Consider the following 26,710-nt stretch of genomic DNA (forward strand, 5'->3'; position numbering starts at 1 on the left):
CCTCACAATCTACCTTGTTATGGCCTTGCACCTTATTGTCTACCTGCACTGCACTTCCTCTGTAGCTGTGACACTTTACCCTACATTCTGTTACTGTTTTACCTTGTACTACCTCAATACATTTTGTAACAAATTGATCTGTATGGATGGTGTGCAAGACAGGTTTCCGCTGTACTTGGGTACATGTGACAATAATAAACCAGTTCCAATTCCAATTACAATAGGAGCATGACAGAAATTGATGTTAGTTTTACCCCTGTATTCAGTACTGACAAAGAATAATCTGCACTCCCACTTTCTCGGTCAGCTGCAGTCTGGGTGGTAAGAGTTATCCTGAAGTTTCCATGATTTAGAAACAATATCAATAAAGGCGCTCGTTGTCCAAGTCAGAATGATTCACAACTGGCACATGAACTGACAGGTGCTGCTGACCTACTGACCTGCTCTCATCTCTTAAGTTGATTGAGGTTGTGGCTTTTGGGAGCCACTGCTGAATATCCTAAGGGAGATTGACAGGGTACACGTTGACACGCTTCCACTAGTGGAAACTCTTTGAGCAAGGAGATTTAGTTACAAGATAAGGGGCCAGCCATTTAAAACTAAGGTCTGTAGGAATTTCTTCTTGCAGGACATGGTGAATTTCTGTTATTCTCCATCCCATAGGGTTATGGAGGCAAGATCTTTGGCAGGATTTAAAAAGGAGATGTATAGATTTTTGAAAGAATAGAATATTGGGAGTATGTGGAACTGAGAAAGAGTTTGGTCCTTGGATATATTAAATGGGAGGACAGGCTTGAAGGGCTGGTTAGCCTACTCCTGCTCCTATTTTCTTGTGTTCTTCTGCTTTTTTATAATAAAGCTGGTAGCAGTGACCTTGCAAATGAAAATAAGGAGAAGGGGACAAATTGCTGCGCAGTAGTGTTTACAGAGGTTGAAACATTTAGTGTACAAGTTATCCCAAGGGAACTAATACTGGAGCAAGGATGGGCTGTCAGCAAAATCAACACAAGCAAAATAACAGCAATGAAGACTATCGTGGAGCTAAAGAGTAACAGCTCTCCAGGACTCACATGGTTTTCTGCCCAGGTTTGTACAGAGAGGATTGTAGGTGTCCTAACCATACCCATTCAATATTGTCTTGAAGTATCCGCTGCTGCTTTAGATGTGAGAATTGTGCAAATCACTTTGTATTTAAGAAAGACGAGCAAGGGAAAACGGAAAATCATGGACCAGTTAGTCTAAAAGCTTCATCAGAGAATTAGAGTCCATATAATTAAGAATAGAGCGACTGAACACCTTAAAGGTTTTCATTTGATGAGGAGTTGCTCGGGGTAGGATACACCTGAGTAATGAACTTAGAATCACAGTGTCATAGAGGGATATGGCAGGGAAATGGGTCCTTCAGCCGACCGAATCTGCACTGACCTTTAACCGCCCACTTATACTGATCCAACATTAATCCCACTTTTTATTCCCTCCACTTTCTCAGAAACTGTCCCTTGATTCTACCACACATCCACACACTGGGCCAATTAGCCGACTTATCTGCACATCTTCGGGTTGTAGGAGAAGACCGGAGCACCAGGAGGAACCCCCCGCAGACACAGGGAGTGAATACAAACTCCACACCGACAGTATCAAGGGTCAGACTGAACCCAGGTCTCTGGCATTCTGTGGTAGCAGCTCCACTAGCTCTGCCACTGTGCTGCTGTCCTCTTCTGGCAGAGATGACTACTTGTGTGGAAGTTTTTGATACAAACATCCAGAAGGCATTTGATAAAGTACCCCAAAAGAGACAGAAAATGAAGACAATATTATTAAGTAGTTGCATGAATTGGCTGGGCAACAAGACACAAAGAGAAGGGCTGATAGACAGGTACTCAAGTGGGTGGGATGCGAAGAGGGAGGTCCCATAAGGACCTGTGCTAGGACTGCAACCATTTACCGCATTTGTGACTGAGGTTGGAAGCCAAGTGTGGAGGTTTGTCAGCGACAGAAAGTCATTGGCAGTTGTAGGCACGAGGCTTTAGGAATGACGCCCTGGCCTTCAAAGGAGTGTCGTTTTAACTTAACAGAACCTGATCGCCAATTGTTGAAGGTCCTGACACTTGTACGTTTTAAATTGGTCAGCCGAACTTGTGACTGGATATGGCAAAACTGCAGAGATTAGGTCTGATTCATCACTCAGCTGGGTCCATAACAGACTCAGCTGTGGGAAGAGAAACAGTTACGGTTCAATCGGAGATCCTTCGTCAGAATGGGAAGGAGACAAAAGAAGCTTGTTTAGCTGCAGGGATGGTCAGCGAGTGTGATGTCTTTGATAGGGTAAAATCATGGGGATTAGCTGTAACCAAGTACGATGTGAATTAAAATTCCTCACACTCCTGAGTTACATAGAACATAGAACACTACAGCACAGTACAGGCCCTTTGGCCCACAATGTTGTGTCGACAATTTATCCTGCTCTAAGATCTATCTAACCCTTCCCTCCCACATAGCCCCCCATTTTTCTATCATTCATGTGCCCTCAAGATTTGACCTGAACTCTGTTTCTCTTTCCCACAGATGTAGCTTGACCTGCTGAGTATTTCCAGCATTGTATCTTTCCAGCAGCTGCAATTATTTTTGATTTTCTGCTTCCACTGCTTTGTGTGGCCCCATTTTTTAGCATCATCAGATCGGTAATTCTTTTGGGAGTGCCTGGTGCTGTTCCTGGCGTGATCTCCTGCACCCGTCACTGAATGAACTTCCTTCCCTCATATATGGAGGCAGTTTCATGAGCTTAGAGAAAGTGCAGCATTAAAACTTCACTGCTGTTGATATCATGCGTCACTTGGTGTTTAAGAGGCTTTCAGATAGACACATGAATATGGAGAGAATGGAGGGATCTGGATCATGTGCAGGCAGAAGAGATTAAGTTTAATTTAGCATCGTGTTCGATGCAGACATCCTGGACCAAAGAGCCTGCTCCTGTGCTGTACTGTTCTACGTTCTATGTTAGCTTTGAGCTGCCAGGTCTGTTCTTAACAATCGGATTTATCACAATGGCAGTGCCACAGCTGGTAGAGCCACTTCCTCACACCGCCAGTGACCCAGCTTCAATCCTGACCTCTGGTGCTGTCTGTGTGGAGTTTGCACCTTCTCTCTGTGACTTCACGTAACTGCACTGTGTAATGAATTGACCTGTACGATTGGTATGGAAAACAAGGTTTTCACTGTACCTCGGCACAGGTGACAAAAATAAACCAATACCAATACCAGTTGTCATGGAGTCATAGAGTTACACAACACAGAAATGGACCATTCGGCCCATCATGACATGCTGACCTTTTTGCCCATCTACAAGAATCCCACTAGGTCCAAATCCTTCTCTGCCTTGCCTGTTTAAATGCTTGTCTAAATGTCTCTTAAATACAGTAATTGTATTTTACTTCACCACATACTCTGGCAGTGAGTTCCTTGTTACCCTGACCACTTCACTTTTTAGAAACTCTTTTATTTTAGATGATGAAACATGGAAAGATCCGTTGTAATTCCCATTCCAATTAATGCAGACTCTCCGTTATGTTTTGATGATGTATTCCATGTTCACTGTGGCGTTGAGAAAAAAAATCTTTGAATACCAAATTCATATAATCTCTTACATCAGTTGGTATGCATTGCAAGCTTCAATCCCTTTGAACAATTGCATCTCCAGTACATGCATTGGAATAATCTGACTGGTCCATGCAATGTGAGATTAACAGTGATATCTCAGGACAGAAGCCCTCATATTGTAAAGGGACATTTCCAATAAGCGTTAATGTGCAAGTGACATTGATCCAGTGCATTCTCTCAGAGAATACTCTCTCTCTCTAGATTTATGAGGATGTTGCCAGGATTGAGTTATAGAGAGAGGATGAGCAGGCTAGGACTTTATTTATTGATGTGTAGGAGAATGAGGAATGACCTTAGAAAGATGTATAAAATCATGAGGGGCATAGATAGGGTGAATGCATTCAGTCTCTTTCCCACTAGAGGCCATGGGTTTAAGGTGAGAGGGGAGAGATTTAATAGGAAGCTGAGGGGCAACTTTTTCACCCAGAGGGTGATCAGTATATGGAACGAGCTGCCCGAGGCAGGTACAATAACAACATTTAAAAGGTACTTGGACAGGAACGTGGATAGGAAAAGTTGAGAGTAATATGGGCCAAACGCAGGCAAATGGGACTAGCTTAGAGGGGCATCTTGGTCAGCATGGACCAGTTTCCTGAAGGACCTATTTCTGTGCTGTATGAACATAGAACATAGAACATAGACCAGTACAGCACAGTGTGGGCTCTACTACACGATCAATCTAACCCTTCCCTCCTACACAGCCCATCACCCTCCATTTTTCTTACACCCATGTATGACTCTGTATGACTCTATGACAAGTCCAAACTCATACAGATAAGCTGGTGAAGAGTTCTCGTGTATTTTCCTTCTGCCATTTCATGATTTTGTAACTCTCTTCAGAACCTCAGAGCCATTCTGAGATGCTGCCAATTCCCAGTTCACTACCATGTTTCCAGTGCCCAGGATGTTCCCTGAGGGTGCCAATATCCAGCTTAATTTCACAACATTGCTGATGCCCAGGATCATTTAGCAAATTCAGCAGACCCTAAGATTATTTTCCATTTTGAACAATATCTCGGATCATACTTCAGATACCAGTCCTCAGTTTCACTCCACATTGTTTCCAATGTATTTTGTATGTGGAGATGGAAGTCCTGTAAGGACCTACCTTAGAACTGAAACTATTCACCATATTTATGGAATGGGAAGCCAACGGTTCAGGTTTGCCAGTGATAAAATATCATTGGCATTGACAGCAGTGTAGATGGATCCATTAGATTTTTCAAGAGCATTATTACAGTAAGCAAATGAGTAAAACTGTGAAAAATAGACTTTAAATACATTCAGATTTGAGGTCATCTGAAAAAAAAGCAGAGCTGAGTGCTTCCACAAAAGCTTGAAAATCTTGAAGCAGATCTTCAAAGGGATTTGGGGTCGATGTGCAAAGATCTTTAAAATATCATGGATAGGTTATTTTCCATTGTGAACAATATCTTAGATCATGCTTCAGATATGATAAAGATGAAATCTTGATCTCCCAATCTACCTCTTCATGGCCCTTGCACCTTACCGTCTACCTGCACTGCACTTCAGAAGGTACAATGAAAAACTTGTCTTGTATACAGGTGATACAGATCAATTCATTACATAGTGCATTGAGATAGTACAAGGTAAAAACAATACAGAATGCTAAATAGAGTGTAACAGTTACAGAGAAAGTGCAGTGTAGGTAGACAATAAGGTGCTAGGACATAACGAGGTAGATTGTAGGGTCAAGAGTCTGTCTTATTGATCTGGGGAACTGTTCAATAGTCTTATAACAGCAGGATAGAAGCTGTCCTTGAGCCTGGTGGTACGTGCTTTCAGGCTTCTTTATCTTCTGCCCGATGGGAGAGGGGAAAAGAGAGAATGTCCAAGGTGGATGGGGTCTTTGATTATGTCGGCTGCTTTACCGAGGCAATGAGAAGTATAGACAGAGCCCATGGAGGGGAGGTTGGTTTCTGTGATGTGCTGACCTGTGTCCACAACCCTCTGCACTACATTCTACATTCTGTTATTGCTTTTCCCTTTTCACTACATTGATGTACTTATGTTTTGGAATGATCTGTCTGGACGGCATGCAAAACAAGGTTTTTCACTGTACCTCGGTACATACGACAATAATAAACCAATTACCAGTTCTGAGTTTCACTCCACATTGTTCCCAAAGCATTTTGTATCCTGCCCAGTTTTCCAATATCTGGGGTCATTACCTGGTCCAGCCAATACCCAGCTTGTGCCTGTTATCACACCAATTCTTCCAAAAGTATCTGCAGCTTAACTCCTCCCCATTCTTGACTGCTATTCCCCTAGTGCTGCAAACCCAGTGGATATCTATTTCACAGCATCTCATTATGGATTCTCATCCAAAGAGAAATTAAAATTTAATCTGTATATAGGGTAAGAAAATTATTATACGGTGCACTTCTTTATAGTTTCCATATAATAATGATTAGAGCTGTAAAAGTAAATCCCTGAAGGGCCAATAAAAACAATTGGAATTCACATCTGGTCAACCTGAATATGAGGCACCCCATGCTATGATGTCTATTTTTATGAACCATAGATCCACTGACCCAGCATATGCAAAACTTTGTAAAAGGACAGAAGAAATATGTTATTAGTTGCTTGGCTGGATGAGCAAATAACTGTGACTGTGCATTGTCCGCGACTTCCTTCGAGTCGTAGAGACAAAGAGTCTGAGAGCAGGGAACCAGGCCATTTGGCCCGCTATGTCCAGTGGGCACCCATCTGTAATATTCCCAGCACTTGGCCCATAGCCTTCTATGCCTCAGCGATTTAAATGCTCATATTAATTGGACTTCTCAAATGCTGTCAATATTGCTGTCTCCATCACACTCTCCAGAAGGGTATTCCAGTTTCTCAACACCATTGAGGACATCCTCAAGAAGGCAGCATCCGTCACTAAGTTGTTGTCGTCAAGTTTATGGTTATATGCACAAGTGCATGTACACACAGGTGCAATGAAAAACTTACTTGCAGCAGCATCACAGGCACGTAGCATCATATAAGCAGCATTCACAAGAAAAACATAAATTATACACAACTCCCACAAGGACTCTCACCACCCGAGTCTTCTCATTACCACCACTGGGGAGGAGGTACAGGAGCCTGATGACCACACTCAATGATTCAGGAACAGCTTCTTCTCCTCCACCATCAGATTTCTGAACGGTCCATGAACCCATGAACACTACCTCGTTATTCCTTTCTTTTGCAGTATTTAGTTGTTTTTGTAATTTATAGTAATTTTATGTCTTTGCACTGCACTGCTGCCGCAAAACAACAAATATCACGTCATCTAAGTCAGTGATAATAAATCTGATTCTGATTCTGAAAAATGTCCCCCTCGCATTCCCTGTAAATCTCTTATCCTTTACCCTGAATCTATGCCCTCTAGTTTTATCTACTGATATAGGGAAAAGGTTCCTGCAGTCTCACCAACCCCTCATAAGTTTATAAACCTTAATTATGTCCCCTCTTAACCTCCTGTGCTCCAGGGAAAACAGACCCAGCCTCTCCAGTCTCTCCTCATAATGGAAATGCTCCATCCAGGCAACATCCTGGTGAATCTCCTCTGCACCCTCCCCAGCGCTATCACATGGCACGGTAGTGTAGCAGTTAGCGTAATGCTATTGCTGTGCCAGCGACCCGAGTTCAATTCCCGCTGCTGTCTGCAAGGAGTTTGTACGTTCTCCCCGTGTGTCTGCGTGGGTTTCCTCTGGGTGCTCCAGTTTCCTCTCACATTCCAAAGACGTAGGGATTAGGAGCTGTGGGCACGCTATGTTGGCGCCGGAAGAGTGGTGACACTTGTGGGCTGTCCCCCAGCACATTCTTAGTAACGCAAAAAGACGCATTTCACTGTGTGTTTTGATGTACATGTAACTAATAAATAAATATCTTATCTTATCTTATATCTTACCTCTTTCCTATAGTGTGGTGACCAGAACTGCATGCAATACTCCAGGTGAGACCTGACCAAGGTTTAATAAAGTTGGAGAATATCCTCCATGTTCTTGTATTCAATGTCCTGACCAATGAAGGCCAGTATCCAATATTCCTTTGTAACCAGGTTAGCTACATGTGCAGCCACATTCAAGGATCTTTGGACTTGATTACCAAGGCCTTGCTGTTCCTCAATAGGACCTTATCATTTAGAGTCAATATCCTAGCCTCATTACAACTCCCAAAATGCATCACCTCACATTTATCTATATTAAACTCCAGCAGCCATTTCTCAGTCTCTTTCCCCATCACATCAATATCAGCCTATAGCCTAGAGAAACAAAGGACTGCAGATGCTGGAATCTAGATGATAAAACAACAAGATGCTGGAGGAACTCAGCAGGCCAGGCAGCATCCGTGGGGAAATACAGACGGTCACCATTTCAGGTCAGGACCCTTCTTCAGGACAAAGGAGGTAGAATAATGTAATGTTCATGGGTTCATGGACCATTCAGAAATCTGATAGTGGAGGGGAAGAATCATTGAGTGTGGGTCCTGAGGAAGGGTCCTGACCCGAAATGTTGACCATCTGTTTTTCTCCACGGATGCTGCCTGGCCTGCTGAGTTCCTCCAGCATCTTGTTGTTTTTTCAGACTACAGCCTTAAACTATCTTCCATGTCCTCAACAACTTCAGCATTTTTTGTGTCATCCACGAACTTACTGATCATGCCTTCTACATCCACACGCAAATCATTACAAAAAGCAAGGATTCCAGCACCAATCCCTGTGGAAAACCACTAGTCATAGACATCCAATCGCAATGAAAACCCTCTACCATCACCCTTTAGGATACAATTTACCAACTTGCTCTGGATCCCATGGACCTTAACCTTTAGGACCAATCTTCTATGTGGGAGCTTGTCAAATACATCATTGAAGTCCATGTAAACCACATCTTCTGCACTTGGTTTCATTGACTTTGGAAGTGGATTTCAATGTGTAGTTATGACTAGAGAGTAGGTTTAGCATTGAAGTTCTGCACTAGGTTACATGTTTAGTATTATAGTTCGACATTGCATTGAGTCATAGAGCCATAGAGAGGTACAGCATGGAAACAGGTCTTTGACCATCAATTAGCCATTTACACTAATCCTACGTTAATTGGACATTTTGAAATTCTCTGCATTCTCATCAATTGCCCCCAGATTCTACGACTCACCTACAGACCAGGGCCAAATTACGGTGGACAACTAACTTACCAACTGTCATGCCTTTGGAATGTGGGAGGAAACCGGAACACTCAGAGGAAGAACGTGCAAACTCCACGCAGACAGCATCTGAACTCAGGACTGCACCCGGGTCACTGGCGCTATGAGGCAGCAGCTCTGTTAAATGCACCATGTACTGCCCACAATGCATTTTTAGCATTATACCCATAGAGTCATAGCTATACAGCATCGAAGCAGGCCCTTCAGTTCAGCTTGTCCATGCCATTCAAGGTGCCTCCCTGAGCTGGTCCCATTTGTCGCATTGGGCCCATATACTTCTCAACCTTTGCAGTGTCTCACGCCTCCTTATAAACCTTTCTTATCTATGAACCTGTCCAAGTATCTTTCAGATGTTGCCATTGTACCCATTTCCTTTGGCAGCTCATTCCATGTACCCACCACCCTCTGTGAGAAAAACATAACTCTGGGGTCTTCTTTAAATCTTTCTCCTCTCACGTTAAACCTAGTTTGAGACTCCTCTACCCTCGGAAAAAGACTGTGACCATCCATCTTATCTATGCCCCTCATGATTTTATGAACCTCTAGAAGGTCACCCCTCAGTCTCCTTTGCTCCGGGGAAAACAGTTCCAGATGATTCACCCTCTTCTTATAAACTCAACCCTAGAGTCCCAGCAGCAACCTTGTGAATCTTTTCTGCACGTTCTCTCGCTTAATCACGCCCTTCCTACAGTACAGTGACCAGAATTGCATACAATACTCCAGGTGCATTCTCACATGACTTCCCAACCCCTGTACTCAATACATTGTCAGATGAAGGCAAGCATGCCATATGTCTGCTTTATGTCACAAACCAGCAACAAAAGAAACACACTGAGCATGATTTAGTGTTAAAAACTATTTTATTAATCACTACTTATGATAATACGTAAAATAAAAGTAAAAATGTTAGTATGTTAGAATTCAAGAATGTTAAACCTCGAACGTTAACCCCAAAACTAAACTCTTCGTGTGTGTGTGTGTGACAAAGTCCAAAACTCCCAGTTCCTGAATGGTTCTTAAAGTTCAGTTCCGCAAGTCATAAGGTGAAACATGAGCAAGGGCTTCTTCAACAACCACCGTTGTCTGAAGATAAGATGTAGATGTAGAAAAACATAGAGAGAGTACATACGAAATCCAAATGTTCCACGATGGAACCCAAACGACACTTCAGTGTTTACTCGGTAGTGACTTCCTCACCCCGAAAAGCATCCGAACCGTGGTCGTCCACATACAAATACCTGTTTCCTTCTACAGGTCAGCAACAAAGTGAACTCCACCGGATTACTTCCAACTTCCATACATGGATTTCAGTGGTAAACACAGTTATTGTTTCTCATCCATCGATAGAGAAAACAAGCAGGCTGGTGTCTCTCTCCCTTCTCTCTCTCTCTTTCTTCTTCTTCTGACTTCTTCAACAACGTCATTACGTCCTTTATCTTCTATTGACGTAAGCACGCCCCACACACACATACACACACACTCTCTATCTTAAAGGGACTTTCACTGAGTCCATAACACCTCCCACCTAAAAAAAAAATTTTCCCAAGAAAATTTTAACCGCGCATAGAGTTAGTAATGTTAATAATTATCATGCTACATAACTACAGACTATCAGATTAGTACAGATACATGTTTCCCCTTTAACATCGAGAAAGACAATCAGCAATCACATTATCTTTGCCTTTAATGTGAGTTATCATGAGATCAAACTCTTGCAAAATTAAACTCCAGTTTAACAGCCTTCTGTTCTTGTTTTTGACTCGGCTCAGAAACACCAATGGGTTATGATCTGTATACACAGTCAATGGTTTCTGAGCGGTGCAAACATATACACTGAAATGTTGCAAGGCTAAAACAAGCGACAGTAATTCTTTCTCTATGGTGGAATAATTCTTTTGATGCTCATTAAATTTCTTTGAAAAGTAAGCTACAGGATGGTCAATATCATCAAGGTCACCCTTCTGCAACAACACAGCTCCTGCAGCTTCATCACTGGCATCTACTGCTAATGAAAATGGCTTTTCAAAGTCAGGTGTTCTGAGCACAGGATGGTAGCATAAAATGGCTTTCAGCTTCTTAAATGCTTCTTGACAAGAATCTGTCCAAACAAACTTTACTCCCTTCTTCTGAAGATTAGTTAGGGGAAGAGCAATATCAGCAAAATTTTTACAAAATTTTCGGTAATATCCAACCATTCCCAAAAATCTTCTAACAGTCCTCGTACCTGTGGGAATAGGGAACTCAGATATTGCTTGAACTTTTGCCTGAACAGGAGCTTGCTTGCCTTGACCTACAACATAACCAAGATACGTCACAGTGGCATGGCCAAATTCACTTTTAGCCAAGTTAACTGTAAGGTTAGCCTTGGAAAGTCTTTCAAACAACCTTTCTAACGCAGAGATGTGATCTTCCCAAGTATCATTCCCAGTCACTAAGTCGTCAATGTAGGCATCTGTATGTTTTAACCCATGAATCACTGAATTAATCATTCTTTGAAATGTTGCCGGAGCATTTTTCATTCCAAATGGCAAAACATTGTATTCATACAATCCAGAAGGGGTTACAAAGGCTGAAATTTCCCTTCCTCTATCTGTTAATGGAACACACCAGTACCCTTTTAATAGGTCAATCTTTGTAAGAAATTTTGCCTTTCCCACTCTGTCTATGCAATCATCCACTCTAGGAATAGGGTAAGCATCTGACTTTGTTACAGCATTCACTTTCCTGTAATCTGTGCAAAATCTAACAGTTCCATCAGGTTTAGGTACAATAACACAGGGCGAACTCCAATTTGAAGTAGAATGTCTAATAATATCATTTTCCAACATGTATTTTATTTCCTGATCAACAAGTTTACTTTTTTCCACATTCATTCGATATGGGTGTTGTTTGATTGGTTTTGCATCCCCAACATCAACATCATGGGTAATTATCGATGTTCTGTTTGGAACATCTGGGAACAAATTTTTAAATTTTAAAATTAATTCTCTCATCTGTTGTTTTTGTGAAACTTGTAAATGGTCCAACTTCGTTTCAAGGTTCTCCAGGATATTTTGGTTTTTTAGTTTCGATGGAACAATATTTGGTCTAAATTGGCCTTCCTCAACATCAACATCAGGCATTCTAGAAACAACCTTTACATCATCCACCAAGGCCACAACTGAATCCCTCTCATAATAAGGTTTTAGCATATTTACATGACAGAGTTGTGTTTTCTTGCGTCTATCTGGTGTTTTGATTATATATGTTAGATCAGTCACTCGAGATTCAATAACATAGGGTCCAGAAAAACGAGCTTGCAAGGGATTATTTTGGCTAGGGAAAAATACCAACACCTTTTGCCCCACTGCGAATGTCCTAGGCCGAGCACGTCTATCAAAATATGTCTTCATTCTTATCTGGCTAGTTTTCAAATTCTCTCTCGCTAGCTGGCAGACTCTCTCCAACCGAGTTTTAAATTTTTTTGGACATGGGGAGGTCTCCATTTCCTCATTAACACTCCAATTTTTGACATAGTATCCAATTGGCACTTTCTCAATCTCCTCACATGAGAGTGCTTTTTCTTTCAATTCTGTCAACTCAGGGTCCTTTGTCTGTTCCACCATAAAATCTTTCCTCGACAAAGACAAATCTTTAAATTCAGGCTCACTATAAGGATGTTGATCCTCCAGTGAAGACATAAAAGTCTCAGATAAGGCATCATAATTTTCTTCCTGTTTAGGACTGTCACAAGGAACTACATCAGACTGCACCGGACTGTCTGTCTTGGCTAATTCTCTAGCTCTAGCTCGAGTCACCGCACATGATGGGTAAACATCTGGATCATTCTCAGACTCATCAATCCTTGGTTTGGTTGTTAACCGTACCACAGGATCACTTTCTCCATCTGCAAGGTCATTTCCCAATAACAAAGAAACTCCTTCCACTGGCAAACTAGGTCTTATCCCTATCTCGACTGGTCCTTCTACGAACTTTGACTTTAAAATCACCCTGTGAAAAGGTACAGACATGGTCTCACCTGTAACGCCTCGTACTAGATTTACTTCACCAGTGTCACTTTCTTCACCAAAATTTAAAACACTGTCCAGCAAGAGAGATTGACTAGCCCCAGTATCTCTAAGAATTTTCACTGGCACCTGGGGTGACTCATCATTCAGTGAAACAAAACCCTCTGATACATACGAACGGAATTCTTTTCTCACCTCCTCCAACTTTTCCGCTTTTCCCTCTTGCAAGGACTGATCTTTAACAGCATCTCCTAAACCTTTTTGATTTTTAATTGCCTGAAAGCAAGCATTGGGCCCAGCTTCCTTCTTTTTCTTCAAAAGGGCACAATTAGATATCACGTGGCCAGGTTTCCTACAGTAATAACAAGTACGCTCAACAGATTTCTCCAGCCCTGGCTTCTTTTCATCTTTTCCTTTTTGATTACCTCCCAATTTAATCTCTGGTTTACCTGGATTGTCTTTGTAACTCCTTTGAAAGGTTTTAGGTTGTCCCCATTTGGATTTATGGGTTAAAGCATAATCATCTGCCAACCTCGCAGTTTCTTGTAAAGTTTCCACTGCCTTTTCATTTAAATATGTTGTTAATTCAGCTGGAACACATCTTTTAAAGTCTTCCACTAGTATCAATTCTGTCAATTTATCATAATCCCCATCTACATTTTTAGCCAGGCACCATCGTTCAAAACATATTCCCTTTCCATTGGCAAATTCCATATAAGTCTGATCTGCAGATTTCCTCGAGTCTCTAAATTTTTGTCTATAAGCTTCAGGTACCAATTCATAGGCCTTCAATATAGCTTGTTTTACCTTGGTATAATCAGCTGCATCCTCAGCAGACAAAGCAGAATAAGCTTTTTGAGCTTTACCTTTAATCACACTCTGTACCATAAGAGCCCATCCTTTCCTTGGCCAGTTTGAACTCACAGCAACCTTTTCAAAATGTTGGAAATACTGATCAACCTGATCTTCTTCAAACGGAGGGACTAATCGAACCTCCCTGCTGGCTGAAAAACCATCATCAGAATCAGATTCCGAACTCCTACGCTTCATTTGTAACTCATGCTGCCTCTGTTTTTCCTTCTCCTCTGCCTCAAACTTTAACCGAATTAGTTCCCGTTCCCGTTCAGCCTCTAACTTCATCTGAGTTAGCTTTTGTTCGGCCTCTAATTTCTTTTGTCCCAACTCGAACTTCAGTCGTGTTTGTTCTAACTCCATCTTTGCTATCTGCACCTGTGCCTCAGAAATTGCTATTTCACTGCCAGGAAACTGTTTTAACACTTCCTTCTCAAACACCTTCTTTTCCACATAATGGCCAGCTATCAGTCTCTGAATATCTGCCTTTCTCATAGACTGCTTTACTTCTGTAAGGTTTAGCCTTGTAGCAATCTTTATCAGATCATCCTTTTTCGCCACCTCCAATCCCTTTTGGGTTGGTGACTCCAAAAATGCCTTAATATCCATTGCTGCTGGTTTCCACACACACAAGCCAATTAAAAAAGAATTTATCAGACCTCCCTCAAAAATCTTTGGATTGAATCTCGAACAAATTTCGTCAATCTGGGGAATGATCCCAGACGACACTCGTTAACTTTTGGGTTGGATCCCGGACGAATCTCGTTAACCTTGGGAACTATCCCGGACGAGCCCCCAATTTTGTCACAAACCAGCAACAAAAGAAACACACTGAGCATGATTTAGTGTTAAAAACTATTTTATTAATCACTACTTATGATAATACGTAAAATAAAAGTAAAAATGTTAGTATGTTAGAATTCAAGAATGTTAAACCTCGAACGTTAACCCCAAAACTAAACTCTTCGTGTGTGTGTGTGTGTGACAAAGTCCAAAACTCCCAGTTCCTGAATGGTTCTTAAAGTTCAGTTCCGCAAGTCATAAGGTGAAACATGAGCAAGGGCTTCTTCAACAACCACCGTTGTCTGAAGATAAGATGTAGATGTAGAAAAACATAGAGAGAGTACATACGAAATCCAAATGTTCCACGATGGAACCCAAACGACACTTCAGTGTTTACTCGGTAGTGACTTCCTCACCCCGAAAAGCATCCGAACCGTGGTCGTCCACATACAAATACCTGTTTCCTTCTACAGGTCAGCAACAAAGTGAACTCCACCGGATTACTTCCAACTTCCATACATGGATTTCAGTGGTAAACACAGTTATTGTTTCTCATCCATCGATAGAGAAAACAAGCAGGCTGGTGTCTCTCTCCCTTCTCTCTCTCTCTTTCTTCTTCTTCTGACTTCTTCAACAACGTCATTACGTCCTTTATCTTCTATTGACGTAAGCACGCCCCACACACACATACACACACACTCTCTATCTTAAAGGGACTTTCACTGAGTCCATAACATTTACCACTTTGTCTACCTGTGTGGCCTGACGGTAGATTACATGTTTTGCATTAGAGTTCCACAATAGGTTGCATGTTTAGAACATAGAACACTACAGTACAGTACAGGCCCTTCAGCCCACAATGTTGTGCTGACATTTTATCCTGCTCTAAGATCTATCTAACCCTTCCCTCCCACATAGCCCTCCATTTCTGTATCATTCATGTGTCTATCTAAGAGTCTCTTAAATGTCCCTAATGTATCTGCCTCCACCATCTCTGCAGGCAGTGCATTCCACGCACCCACCACTCTCTGTGTAAAAAATGTACCCCTGACATCCCCTTTATACTTTCCTCCATTCACCTTAAAATTATGTCCCCTCGTGTTAGCCATTGTCACCCTGGGAAAAAGTCTCTGACTGTCAACTCGATCTATGCCTCCTATCATCATGTACTCCTCTATCAGGTCACCTCTCATCCTCCTTTTCCCCAAAGAGAAAAGCCTTAACTCACTCTACCTATCCTGATAAGGCATGCTGTTCAATCCAGGCAGCATCCTGGCAAATCTCCTCTTCACCCTCTCTAAAGCTTCCACATCCTTTCTATAATGAGTCGACCAGAACTGAACACAATACTCCAAGTGTGGTCTGACCAAAGTTCTATAGAGCTGCAATATTACCTTGACCCCAAGATCCAAGATTTAGCATCATAGGTTCTACACTGGAAGAACGATTACAAATACTTTCTGCAGGGCCACCATTATCGGATGAACACAATTAGATCCTGATGAATTTATGGGGATAATTTTCCAAATAAATTTTGGACACAGGAATTTTTAATAGTGTAAAACTACGCCAGAACATATTTCCTTAATGTTGGATTGAATGATGTCCGCCTTCCACTTTTGACTGGCCCTGGCTCTAAAACAGCTCAGTCTGACGTCCCCATGTGATCTTGATTCCCTTTGTTACAGACTGATCGTCAAAGTTTTAAAAGAGGCAAAGCTGAAGATTAAAAATGTAAGGTAAAATGGTCCACCAAATCATGCTGGGAGAAACGAAGTAGCTGGTAGGATTTTGCATGAAAAGAACAGCAAAAGAATAAAGAAATGTTCTTCATTTAATGAATGAATTACAACTTTGGAGACTCTGAGGGAAGTGTGTGGAAAGCATATACGCATTTCCCCTCACTCCCAAAATTCAGTTCTTTTGACTTCAGTGGAACCAAATTTAGATAAGATAAAGTCTTTATTAGTCACATGTACATCGAAACAGACAGTGAAATGCGTCTTTTTGCGTTACTGAGAATGCGCTGGGGGCAGCCCGCAAGTGTTGCCGCGCTTCCGGCGCCAACATAGCACGCCTGCAACGTCCTAACCTGTACGTCTTTGGAATGTGGGAGGAAACCGGAGCATCTGGAGGAAACCTACGCAAGCACGGGGAGAACGTACAAACTCCTTGCAGGCAGCGGCGGGAATTGAACCCGGGCCGCTGGCGCTGCAATAGCGTTAGCTGACCGCTACACTAACGTGCCATGCACTTGAAGCCATGAATTCACCCTCAGTCCCTCCTGGTAAATCAAGAGAAAATTGGCAATGGTGGCCTTTGGTCCTCAGTGGGAATATTAGACGTAAGCAGCAGTGCACATTTGATTTCACTGAAACACATCCATTTTCCATTTAAAATGTTAAAAGGCTGATGCTTATAATTAATTAGCTTTAAGGGAAATGTTCAGCACAACTTTGTGGGCCGAAGGGCCTGTATTATGCTGTAGGTTTTCTATGTTTCTATGTTTATTAAAATATTTTGTATGCTGCTCTTTAAGTATAACAGAATTATAAAGAAGATATGAAAATTATGAAACAAAATAGGTCAAAGCATAAACACACAATGATATATCCGGTGAACTTACTTTTCAAGAACAGTTCTATCAAAGTCAACACACATACTTTACAACATGTGCACACAATGGAGTTCTTCCCCAGCATGCTTGTCTCCTGGCTTGTTCAAAAGATTGGCAAGTGGCAATTTTAACATTGATTAACGATGACGTTGTCTCACACTGAGCAGAAATTACTTCCATCATTAATAATTGGAATAAATAATTTGACCATCAGACAAACTCATTATAACAGTGTCCACCTTCAAGCAGGTTATATTTTTCAAATTCTTTTTCTTGCAAATGTAACATTGCTGCCAATCGAACACAATTATTTAAATCCAGTAAGATTTATGCTATTGTTTTAAGCATATAGTAAACTGACAGAAACCAAGCCTACAGACAGCAAGAGAGGGATTCATAGTACAAGAAGTCCCAAGATATCTCAAGGGAAAAGTTATCAGCCCAAAAAAACAGTGAAATCTAAACACTCTGCAGGTTCCCTCTTCAGGGTTCAAGATATCCATTCCCTTAAGGAACTGGAAAAATCTCTCTCCTGAGCCTTTTTGTCCCTGGTGTAAACAACTCCAGATTCCCCCAGCTTCCCTCTGAGATTGCACAGTGTCAACCAAATGAAAGAAGAGGACTAAACTCTGCTTATGGATCCAATATCTGATCAAAAAGGATAACTGACCCCAGCAGTGCCAAAGTCCCCAAAATAATATTTTTTGAAGTAGTTTGCTATCTTTTTGATTAATAGTTGGTAATTTGTTTATTATTGTCACGTGTACTGAGGTACAGTGAAAAACTCAGTTTTGCATGCCATTCATGCAGATTATTTTACTGCATCAGTACATCGAGGTAGTACAAGGGAAAAGCAATAACGTAATACAGAATAAATCGTTCCAGTTACAGAGAAAGTGAAATGCAGGGAGATAATAAGGACATGACGAGTTAGATTGTTAGATCAAGAGTGCATCTTATTGTACAAGAGATCCATTCAATAGTCCTATAACAGCGAGATAGAAGTTGTCTTTGAGCCTGGTGGTACGTGCTTTCAGGCTTTTGTATCCTCTGCCCGATGGGAGGGAAGAGAAGAGAGAATGTCCAGGGTGGGAGGGGTCTTTGAATATGTTGGCTGTTTTTCTGAGGCAGTGAGAAGTGCAGACAGAGTCCATGGAGGGGAGGCTGGTTTCTGTGAAGTGCTGAGCTGAGTCCACACTCTCTGCAGTTTCTTGTGGTCTTGGGCAGACCAAGCCGTGATGCCTCCGGATTGTACTGATTGGCATCAGCCATCTTGTGCAAAGACCAGAAAATGAAATAAGAGGAACAAAGAAGATGTTAGAATTCAGACGAAAAACATGACGATGCTGGAAGAACTCAGCAGGCCAGGCAGCATCCGTGGAGAAAAGCAGGTGGTCAACGTTTCGGGTCAGGACTGAAGATAGGAAAAGGGGAAGTCCAATATATAGGAGGGAAAAGCAGAGCAGTGATAGGTGGACAAAAGAGGGGAAACTGGGTAGGTAGATGCAGGTAAGAGATGGTGATAGGCAGGTGTGGAGGAGGAGGGGAGAGCAGATTTACCGGGGGATGGGTCAGAGGTAAGAAGGGAGAGGAAACAAGGCTAGGAAAGGGAAGAAGAGAAGAAGCGTGGTGGGGGCGGGGGGGGGGGGGGGGGGTTTGTGAGGAAGGGGGGTGGGGATTACCTAAAGTGGGAGAATTCAATGTTCATGCTGTTAGGCTGCAAGGTTCCAAGACGGAAAATGAGGTGCTGTTCCTCCAGTTTGCGCTTGGAATTCTGCTGGCAGTGGAGGAGGCTGAGGACTGTTAAATAAGAGGATTGCTAAATATGGAGGGGGAAATATTAGAATTTACCAGGGCGAATTACTTGGTTAGTATTAGAGTGATCTTTGTGGGAGCTTGCTGTGCATAAATTGACTGCTGGATTTCCTTGCAAAACAGAAATTTCAAACTTGCCCATTGGCATGTAGAGGATGCTTCCCTGGCTGAAGAGACCAGGACTAAGGGTCACCGTCACAAAAATGAGGCAAGGTAATTTAGGACTGAAATGAGAAGAAATTTCTTCACACAAAGGATAGTGAACCATCGTAATTTTCTAAGCCAGAGGGTTTTGGGGGCTCAGTCATCAACATAATACAGTATAGCACAGGAACAGGCCCTTCGGCCCTTGATGTTTCGACAAACTGAATAAGCTTATGACACCAAATTCCTTTCTGCCCGCATGTTGTCCATATCCCTCCATTGTCTTCATATTCATGTGCCTGTCTAAGAGCCTCTTAAATGCCTCTCCTGTATCTACCTCCATCACCACCCCTGGCAGCACATTCCAGGCACCCACCACTCTCTGTGTAAAGAACTTGCCCCGCACATCTCCTCTGAATTTTCCTGCTCTCACCTTAAATGCATGCCCTCCGGTATTAGGCATTTTGATCCTGGGAAGTACATACCAGCTACCTATCTATGCCTCACATAATATCACAAACGAGTTTATTGCGATGCAGAACAAGGTCATGTACCCTAATGTCCATACTTTCCCCCAGCAGAGCAATGCCATTAGTCCCGTTCCCTCTTGCCTTATTTCCTTTTTAACAAGTTGCCAGAGGAAGTGGTAGAGATGGGTACAATTACAATGTTTAAAAGACATTTGGACAGGCACGTGGATAGGAAAGGTTTAGAGGGATATGGACCAAATACAGGCAAATGGGACTAGATTAGATGGACATCTTGGTCAGCATGGATGAGTTGGGCTGAAGAGTCTCCTTCCGTGCTGTAGTGTACGGCACGGTAGTGTAGCAGTTAGCGTAACGCTTCGCAGCACCAGCGACCCGGGTTCAATTCTGGCCGCAGTCTGTAAGGATTTTGTACGTTCTCCCCATGTCCGCATGGGTTTCCTCCGGGTGCTCCCGTTTCCTCCCACATTCCAAAGACATACGGGTTAAGAAGTTGTGGGCATGCTATGTTGGTGCTGGAAGCGTGGCGACACTTGCGGGCTGCCCCCAGAACACTCTACACAAAAGATGCATTTCACTGTGTGTTTCAATGTACATGTGACTAATAAATAAATATCTTATCTTATCTTATCCTAAATCGATGTCCTCTACTTTTACCTACCTCTGATATGGAGAAAAGTTTCCTGCAGTCTACACTGAGGGGCTCCAGTGGCCCCTGATAATTTTATATACCTCAATCATGTCCATTCTTAACCTCCTCCACTCCAGGGTAAACAGAGCCAGTCTCTCCTTATAACTGACACACTCCATCCCAGGCAACATCCTGGTGAATCCCCTCTGCACCGTCTCCTGTACTATCACATCCTTGACCTTCTGGCAAGATAATCTCTGACCTTACACTCTTGCAGGGTCATTTAGTGTCTCATTCAATGGGCAACCCAATAATTATACTGATGGTACAGGATTATGCTTCTATGTCAACAATGATCCTTTGGTGAGGCTTGATTCTACAATGATCTGCCACACCTTGGAGGTTTCTGTGTGTGAGTGCAGTGAAGACTGTTGCTATACACAGTTGCTATACTGTGGCAGGCACAGCAGTGCAGCGGTTAGCGTAATGCTATTACAGCACCAGCGACATGGGTTCGATTCCCACCGCTGTCTGTGAGGAGTTTGTATGTTCTCCCTCATGACTGCGTGGGTTTCCTCCGGGTGCTCCGGTTTCCTCCCACCTGTCAAAGACGTACGGGTTAGGAAGTTGTGGGCATGCGTGTTGGCGCCAGAAGTGTGGCGACACTTGTGGGCTGCCCCCAGAACATTCTACACAAAAAGATGCATTTCACTGTGTGCTCTGATATACATGTGACTAATAAAAATGTCTGATCTTATCTTATAAGTAGTTAGCGTTTGGTGTTGAAGGTGAGTTCCATGCAGTAGGATGGGTCTGCTGTTTCAGAATGATTTTGCGACAAAGTATGAAGTTTAACTCCTACCAAGACAAGCCGTCGAGCTTGAAGACATGTCTCCTGTCATTCTGAGGACATTGTGCACTCTTCTTGTCAGGAAAGGACTTGTCACTGTGTGGATTAACCATTTCAAAATTGTACAATTACAGATGTGTCATGCAATATTCAGATTTGACACAAAAAAAAACAAAGCGTGCTGTTGTCGGTCTATCCAGTGACAAAATAATCTCTCTCCGCACTGCAGGTGGTTATCTAATAGACTTTCTCTCTGATAATCTTCTGCTTTCATTATAATAGCCTTATTATGTCTGTCCCTGTTTACCCATCCTCCAGGAATTATCAATGATAGGATCCCCTGCCTAATCCTTCCAACACAGCATGTCCTCAACTATCTAAAGGAATAGTGATGAGAAAGATCTAAGTTCAATGCCAAGATGGCTTGATGTGAAAAGGCTGAAATCTGGGAATCATCTGACTGTGGAATGGGGATTGGTAAATCACCAAGTTTCCTGTTCCTTCTGCTTCCTGATCTTCTGCTTCCTTCTGCTTCCATGTCGTGCCCAGCTGGTGAGCAGTATGAGATATAATGATGGTTGCTTTCAGTTCTGTGCAGTCCAGAGAATTTAGACAAGGAAATTTGGCATCAGTAAAACTCGATAGCATGAAAATGTACATCATTACCATTCGAATCTTCAAAAGGCCATTTCACTCAATGACCTTGTCCACCATTCATATAGATAAAGTGCAGTGGTGAAGAAGGTGTTTGGCACACTGGCCTTTATCAATCAGGGCACTGAGTACAGAAGCTCGATGACATGTTGCAGTTGTATAAGGCGTTGGTGAGGCTGCACTTGGAGTATTGTGTTCAGTTTTGGTCACCCTGCTGTAGGAAAGATGCCATTAAGCTTGAAAGAGTGCAGAAAAGATTTCAAAGGATGTTGCCAGCACTTGAGGAATGGTTACAGGAAGAGGTTGGGCAGGCCCGGACTTTATTCCTTAGATTGTAGGAGAATAAGGGGTTATCTTATTGAGGTGTATAAAATAATGAGGTGCATAGATCAGGTGAATGAACACAGTCTTTTTCTCAGGGTTGGGGAATCAAGAACTAGAGGGCATAGGTTTAAGGTGAGAGGGTTAAGATTTAATAGGAACTTGGGAGGAAACTTTTTCACCCAGAGGGTGGTCAGTATATGGAATGAGTTGCCAGAGGAAGTGGTTGAGGCAGGTACAATAACAACATTTAAAAGATACTAGGACAGGTACATGGGTAGGAAAGGTTTAGAGGGATATGGGCCAAATGCGGGGAATTGGGACTAGCTTAGATGGGAATCTTGGTCAGCACGGACAAGTTGGGCTAAAGGACTTGTTTCCGCGCTGAATGACTCTATGACTCAAGAGGCTCTTGGTTTTCAGTAGCCTCAGAGGACATGGAAAGCTCAAATCATCATCTCAATATACACTCAATACATGTAGTGCATAAACCCGTCCACTGTCCATGAATGTAGTCACCCAGATCAAACAAAGGATAACATCATCATATCCTGCCATTTATACAAACTCAATGGAACTATCTTTCTCCAGAAAGGACATAATTTATTGCAGATGGATTACAGCACAGAATGAGGCCATTCGGCCCTTTTTCCATTCAAAGGCTTATGAAATGCTTGCATTTGTTAATCGAGGTATTGAGTATAAGAGTCAAGAAATTAGAATGCATCTCTCTCGAACTCTGGTTAGGCCGCATTTAGAGTATTGTGTGCAGTTCTGGTCACCTCACTATAGGAAGGATGTCGAGGCTTTAGAGAGGGTGCAGAGGAAGTTCACCAGGATACTGCCTGGATTAGAGGGCATGTGCTATCAGGAGAGGCTCTTCTCTCTGGACCAGTGGAGGCTGAGGGATGATCTGTTGGAAGTGTATAAAATTATGAGGGGCATAGATAGGGTGGACAAAAAATATCTTTTTTCCATTATTGAGAGATCCAATACCAGAGGGCATGCACTTAAGGTGAGAGGGGTAGGTTCTGAACAGACGTGAAGGGTATGTTTTTTACTCAGAGGGTGGTGGATGCCCGGAATGCGTTGCCTGTTAGGGTGGTGCAGGCAAATTCAATGGGGGCTTTTAAGAGGGGCTTGGATGGGCACATGAATGAGAGGAAAACAGAGGGATGTGGGCATTCTGTAGGTTGGAGAGAATGGATATGTCAGCACAACATTGTGGGCCGAAGGGCCTGTTCTGTGCTGTAATATTCTATGTTCTATGTTTAAACCATCTCTATGCAAGAACTGGCTAGTCCCATTCCTTCACCCTTCCCCAAGAACCTGACGGTTGTAGGAAAGTAGCTGTTCCTGAACCTGGTGGTGTGGGACTTCAGGCTTCTGTACCTCCTGCCCGATGGTAGCAGCGAGAAGAGGAGATGAACTGGATGGTGGAGATCCTTGATGATAGGTGCCGCTTTCTTGAGGCAGACACTTATCCAATGGCTTACAGTGGCTGACAAACCAAACTTTTGCTTCAGACATTAGAAGAAATTTTTACACGCTGCCCAGAATGTGTCATGAGAAGAGGTTCTTTCTGTTTGAATCTCAGGACTTTGATGTACTGACTGTTCTCGATGGTTTAAAGTTCAGCCTGATGTTTCCTGCTTGACACCTTGCCAGATGGCCAGTGTAATTACTGACTGATCTATTCATATTCACGCCTATTCTTGTCTCATCATCTCTCGGGATGTGAATAATTTCAATGCAGAACCCATAACAAAGAAGCTCCTGGCAACTTCCCCTTAAGGTGCTCCTAAAATTTAACTCTTTAACCAACCTTTAGTTCACTGGTCTTACTGTCACCTTGTGTGTCCTCAGTGTCAAATTCTGTCCGATATCTCTCCTAAAAAGTGCCCTGGGACATTTTACTGTGCAGGACATTCATATGTGTATCTTCAATGTCAAATTCTGTCCGATATCTCTCCTAAAAAGTGCTCTGGGACATTTTACTGTGCAGGACATTCATATATGTATCTTCAATGTCAAATTCTGTCCGATATCTCTCCTAAAAAGTGCTCTGGGACATTTTACTGTGCAGGACATTCATATATGTACAAATGGATGTTGTTGTTACACTGCAATGGACTCACATGGAAGTGTGGAAGGTACAAGTTAGTCAGGATCCCCACTACCATACCTTCTGATGAAAAGTAATTCTTATTTCTTAGGCAGTCCCTTAGGATCCACGATGAAGAATCAGAATCAGAATCAGGTTCGTTTTCACTGGCTTATATGCCATGAAATTTGTTGTTTTGAGGCAGCAGTACAGTGCAAAAACAGGGAATTACAATAAAGTACAAAAAAGTAGTGTTCATGGGTTGATGGACTGTTCAGAAATCTGATGGCGGAGGGGAAGAAGCTGTTCCTGAATCATTGAGTGTGGGTCTTCAGGCTCCTGTCCCTCCTCCCCGATGGTAGTAACGAGAAGAGGGCATGTCCCGGATGGTGAGGGTCCTTAGTGATGGATGCTGCCTTCTCGAGGCACTGCCTCTTGAAGATGTCTTCGATAGTGGGGAGGGTTGTGCCCGTGATGGAGCTGGCTGAGTCTACAACCCTCTGCAGCCTCTTGCGATCCTGTGCATTGAAGCCTCCATACCAGGCTGTGATGCAGCCGATCAGGATGCTCTCCACCGTATATCTGTAGAAATTTGTAAGAGTCTTTGGTGACATACCAAATCTCCTCAAACTCCTAATGAAGTAGAAGGTGACTTGCTAAAGCTCCAGTTTTGTGGGATTAGAGGGAACCGATGATACCAATTTGAGAGCCACAGACTCTTCCACACTCTTGATGGGTGGACTCAAGTTTCTCAGTCCGATCCCAATTGCTTCTTCTCCACTTTGAGCAGTCTTACATCAGGGATTCCATGGAGTAAGTGGGGATGCCTCATTTTTTAAAGAGGTTTTGAGCACATCCTTGAGCCTTTTCCCCTGTCTGCCTGGTAATCTCTTCCAATACCAGAACTCACAATGCAGTGCTTGATTCAGGAGCCTATTATTCTTCATATCAACCTAGATTTATAATCTGAAATCTACTGCTGAAAGTAGAGAAGGAAGCATAGATTCATAGTCATACAACACAGAAACAGGCCTTTTGGTCAAACAAGTCCATGCCAACCACAGTGTCCACCCAGCTAGTCCTAACTTCCTGCGTTCGGCCCATATCCCTCCAAGCCCCTCCCTTCCATGTACCTATCCAAGTTCTTCTGAAATGATTCTATTGTACCTGCCTCAACCACTTCCTCTGGCAGCTCGTTCCATGCACTCACCACTCTCTGCATGAAAAAAGTTGCCCCTCAGGCCCCTTTGAAACATCTCCTCTCTCACCCTAAACCTCTGCCTCCTAGTTTTGGACTCCCCTACCCTGGGGAAAAGACTGTTACCGTCCACCTTATCTATGCCTCTCATAATTTTAAACACTTCTATAAAGTCATCCAAGGAATAAAGACCTAGCCTGACCAACCTCTCCCTATAACTCAGGCCCTCTAGTCCTGAAAACATCCTCGTAAATCTTTTCTGTACTCTTTCCAGTTTAACCACATCTTTCCTACGACAAGGTGACTAAAGCGATACACAGTTTTCCTTTCACTGGATTTGGAGGAGGTCGCAGAGACGGCCTGGATGGTAATCCTCCAGTCTCTTGCAGTTCCCGTTGTGGGGTAGAAATGTAGAGGAGAGAGACGATCGCTGCTGCTCAGTTAACCATGAGTTTTGACCTTTGGCTGCCTGAGAAAGTAAGTGCCTGCTACTGACAGGTGCTAAAACCTACCACTGCCTGAAACAAGGCACCAGTAAAGATAAAAATGCCTCTAGTCTGCATTGTGCATTATTAATTTTCAGGCAACGCCCTAATACTATTCTTATCGTGGCAGGGTAGTTCCCTTGATGTTCTGCATTCTTATTTGACATAGAAATGAAGGTCAGATAAAGGTTGCTTTGGTACAGATGGTGCTAATGCTTTCGGTACTGATTGTCTCCAGTGGGACTTTTCATTCCCTTCATTGTAGTTCAGATCCCCCTCACATGGATCTGGAAGTCCTCCACAGCTCTGAAGATTGACAGCTACTGACGGGGCTAGTGGTAAGGATTAAGCCATTATTAGCTTGCAGATTTCCCACTGGGAGTACCCTGAGTTTGACTTCAAGTGAAAATCGTGTCCTCCCATTAGGCCAACTATTCACTCTGGCTACAAAGGACCACTCAATGTCATTATGCAAAGGTTGTTGCCTCAAGCTACACTGTGATTACACCATTCTCCCAGTATAAAAGTCCTTCAGAATCCAATCTCTTTATGCCGTGGTTTCACTTGATTTTAAACCGTGCTCATTTTCATAAAATGTACGCATATTCTCAGAACTTCAGATGCATCAAAATGAAACATACGAGGGTGGAAAATAGCTTAGAACAATCAAGAGACAAGAAAGGAACTCACAAGAGCACAGGAAAATAGGAGCAGGAGTAGGCTACCAGGACCCTCAAGCCTGCCCCGTCATTCAATATGATCTATGCTGGCCTCAACTCCTCTTCTGTGCCAGTTCCCCATCACCCTCCATTCCTTGATCTTTCAAATATTGTCTACCTCCACCTTAAATGCTTCTAACGATCTGTTCTCCGCCACCCTCTGGGGCAAAG

Source organism: Pristis pectinata, chromosome 13, assembly GCF_009764475.1.
Source record: "Pristis pectinata isolate sPriPec2 chromosome 13, sPriPec2.1.pri, whole genome shotgun sequence".
In the NCBI taxonomy this organism is placed as follows: Eukaryota; Metazoa; Chordata; class Chondrichthyes; order Rhinopristiformes; family Pristidae; genus Pristis; species Pristis pectinata.